Source organism: Octodon degus, unplaced genomic scaffold, assembly GCF_000260255.1.
Source record: "Octodon degus isolate 3935 unplaced genomic scaffold, OctDeg1.0 scaffold00436, whole genome shotgun sequence".
NCBI lineage: Eukaryota > Metazoa > Chordata > Mammalia > Rodentia > Octodontidae > Octodon > Octodon degus.
Window position 1 is genome coordinate 234,408 of NW_004525012.1, and position 4,235 is coordinate 238,642.

A 4,235-nucleotide genomic window follows, 5' to 3' on the forward strand; every position below is an offset into this window, starting at 1 on the left:
GTTTCTAAATGATTTTCAATTCCATCGCTCTCCCTTTCCCCCCTTTCCCTCTGTCTCTTTCTCTGTCATATATATATATATATATATATATATATGGTATATGCTTAGGTTATATATAACATATATCAATAAATGCCTTAATAATTTTTCTTTTGTGATCAAACCCTTCAAAAGTAGTCTATACTATAATTGAATTCACTGAACTTTGCTCATGGTACTAGGAGAATCATAGTGATACCAAATATGGATTGCTTCTATTTTTTTATGAAATTTTTGAAAACTTTTTAACTTTTTAATGACCTTGTAGTAGATTTCTAATTGGTGGTCAACTTGATACACCCAGTTGAATTGAACTAGGATGGTGCTGGATGTGAGAAGCTCACCTGAGGGATTTTTGCCAGCAGAACAAGAGGGAGAACTAGAGAAGCTGTTGAGAGGCTGTTAAGTAGGCTGATTGCAGAATCAGCCGGGTGTTGGAAGCCACTGATTCTCTTGGGCTGTTCTACTGAGTGATCTTTTCATGCTAGTTTCCCTGATGAACTTGACTGTTTTGTTGCTGGAAGAGCTTGGTACCTTTGTTTTCACTGAGAATGACTGCTGTCCATTTTAGGGGAGCTCTGGTCCACAACTTCAAAATCACTTGCTGGCTCTAGAGGGAAAGTTGGTGTTAAGCCTCCTGGAGAAGCTCATTGTGTTGGCTTTTCTGATGGGAACTCAGCTTTCCTTATCATTAAAGGAGCTCAGGACCTCACTGTTGCTGAGGAAGGCAGTGGTACTTCTTGGGAGAGCTCTGATTCTTTCCTTCAGCATTGCTTCCTAGCTCCAGTTTGGATCTCTCAGCTTGCTAACACAGATCCTTCATTCCCCTGGCATAGACTTCCTAGCTTCCACCACTGACCTTTGGCTTTTCCACCACAGATCCATGAAGCAGTCTGCATGAGACATTGTCATGCACTCTAGGCCTCCTATTGGACTTATGGGAGGCATTGATATGAGCTCTAGGTCTTCCGCTGGACTCGTGTAGGACACTACTGTGGGATCCAGGTCCTCAGCTGGGTTATTTGGTCTGTAGTATATGGACAGATTTTCTGCATTCTTTGTACAGGATTCTTTGGGTGATTCATTATAAAATGTGTCCTGTATTGTATTGTTCTCCTTGAAAAAACCCAAACCATGACAGATCTGTAAAAACTGTTGTGCATTTATGACCTACAACATACTGCTATGAATATGCATGCACTGTGGGATGAATGGCAAGATGAAGCTATTTATCGTGTGTTTTACATCAAGTGCTTGCATCTTTGGCTGTGAGAGCATTTAATAGCTACTCTCAGTAAACGCCAGTAAAAATTCACCAGTGATGACAACATCCACTATATCCATTGCTCTCCAGATTTTATCTATCTCATAACTAGTCACAACAATTCTACTTTACTGTCTGTTTCATGATTTTGATCATTGTAGATGCCACAGACAGGGGTAATTTTTTTTGTCCATGTGATTTATTTCACTTCAGCTTCAATGTACTTCAAGTTCATACATATCATAGTAAATGAAAGGATTTTCTTCGTGAAAGTTTAATAGTGTTGCATTCAGTATTTATTCCATCGTTTATCCATCCATCCATTAATTCTGTATCTTTACTCTGAAGGTTTATTCCGTATATGCACTACTGTGAACAATGCTGAACTGACCATAGGAGTAGAGACACACTTTTAACATAGAAAATTACACTGTTTGCATAGTGACACTAATAGATTGTATTTTACTTTTATTTAGTATTTTATGTATCATACATCTTGTTTTCCATTATAGTTACTTTACTTTATACTTCACATGTGTGTAAAGGTTTGCATTTTTTAAAATATACTATGCAGCACTTCCATTTATTTCCTTTTTCATAATAGCCATTTTAATAAGCATAAAGTAACATTGAAATGTTTAATTTTTTTCTTGGTAAGTGATGTTGAGCGTTTTTTGCACAACTTCAGTATATACATTGTCTATTGAAAAGAAATGTCACTGTGATCCATTATCTGTTTTTCTTAATATGGAATAGTTTGGTTCCCTAACATTGTTCAGTGTTAATCCCTAACCAGATGAGTGACTTGCAAATAAACTTCCCATTGTATAAGGTTTTTTTTCCTTTACTCTATTGATTACTTTTGTTACACAGAAGCTTTGAATTTTGATGTAATTCCACTTCTCCAATTTGCATTTCTCACAGATTTTTCTATAGACATATCATAAAAATCTTTATGCAAATTGACATAGCAGAGCTTTTCTTCGAATAAAAGCGTACTTTCATATTTTGTATTTCTGTCAACTCATTTAAGTGTTCTTGTACATAGTATGAAGTGAAGATTTTAATTCATTCTTCTACAAGTGAGTTACACAGATTTCCCAGCACCATTTATCAAAGGGCTACTCCCTCCTTATTTGTTTCTATTTTTATTGTCAAAATAAAAGCAATTGTAAATGTGCAAATCTCTTTTTGAGCCTGAAGTTTGCTTCCAGTTATTTATGTGTACTCTATTCTGACAATACTGTGCTTTTTGTGATTGTTACAGGCTTGAGATAGATTCTGAAATAAAGTAATGTGCTTTTGGTCTTTCCATTTTGCTTTGCTTACTCACAGTCATCTGCACTTTCACCAGTCCTATGGATAACCCACTACTATTATGGACTACTGGAGTATATTGAATTATTTTGCTGAATTCACTCACCTACAATATTTAAATGGCAATGGAATACCCATCTCTGACAAAACTAAAAAAGAGGGATACAAATGAAGGACCATTTTGTATCTGTATATACAAAATAGTTAGAATAGATATATAGATACTTTCTCATAATTCAACGAGTAGAAAGATTTGTACTAATAATGTTTGGATAGGATATCATGTCTGCATCTTGTACTATAAATAGCCACTATGAGGGCAACAATATGCAATGTATTAATTATTGAAACTGTCCTATTAATTGGTTTTGAAACTCTCACTGATATTTTTTTCTCAATAAAATTTTTTAAAAAAGAATTTTCAGCTTGTTTTTCTAATTTTTTGAAAACTTACAGAACAATTCAGTAACTATCACACTGAATCTTTGGGTACTACAGACATTTTGACAGCATTCATTCTTCTTAGGCATAAACATGTTGTTTTTTTTTTTTCATTTATCTGTATCTTGAACCACTTCTACCACCAACATGTTCATAGTTTTCAGTTTGAAGATCATTCACCTCCTCGATTAAACCTACTCATAAGTATTTTATTAAGGGAGTAATAAAAGTAATTTATTTATTAATGGGATTATTTTATTGTTTTAATTTTCAAGTAGCTGAGAAATAATTATTAAAAATTCTTATCATTTAGTACACTGATGTTGTAAATTCATTTTATTACTTCTCACAAATTTTAATGGAATTTTTAGTATATTCTATATATGACTTTGATATCTAAAGAAGAAGCAGTTTACCTCCTGCTATCTACTTCTGATATATTTTTTCTTTTTCTGACCAAATAACTGTGGCTTAGATCTATATTTCTAGGTTGAAGCCTACCAGTGAGAATAGGCACTTTACAATAAATATTTTAATTTTCCTCATGGAATCAGTGAATATCTGGTATGAGTTTAGTCTCCACAGACTTTATTTTATTGAGGTATATTCCTTTTCTTTGTATGAAGAATCAAATTCAGGATGTTTCCTTTGTACACTAAGCTATATCCCTGGCCCAAGGTAAATTCCATTTATAACTAAACTATAGAGAGTTTTTTTTATTTTAAACAAGGCTGAATTTCATCAACTACATGTTTTGCCTGTGTCAACAGTGTCATGTTTTCAGTTGTTCCTTCTGATACTGTCCTGATGACATAATGATTTGCACACATGGAGACAGACCTCTTTGTATGTTATTAATAAATTATACTTGATCATGAGAAATGACCCTTGAGATGTGATAAGGATGTTAGCTTGCTGGTATGGCACTGAAAATTTCAATACAAATGTACGCCGAGTACATATAATGGCTTGTTATTTCTTTTCTAATGTTACTTACAAAGTAATTTTAGCCTCACAAAATGAATGTGGACACACACACCTTTAGTTTTAAGGAAGAGTGTAAGAAGAAAATATATTGTTTTTTCTCTAAATGTTTTGTGACATTCCACCATGACTTCATCAGTTCCTGAGATTTTCTCTGATGGGAGTCATTTTATTTTATTTTTATTTATTT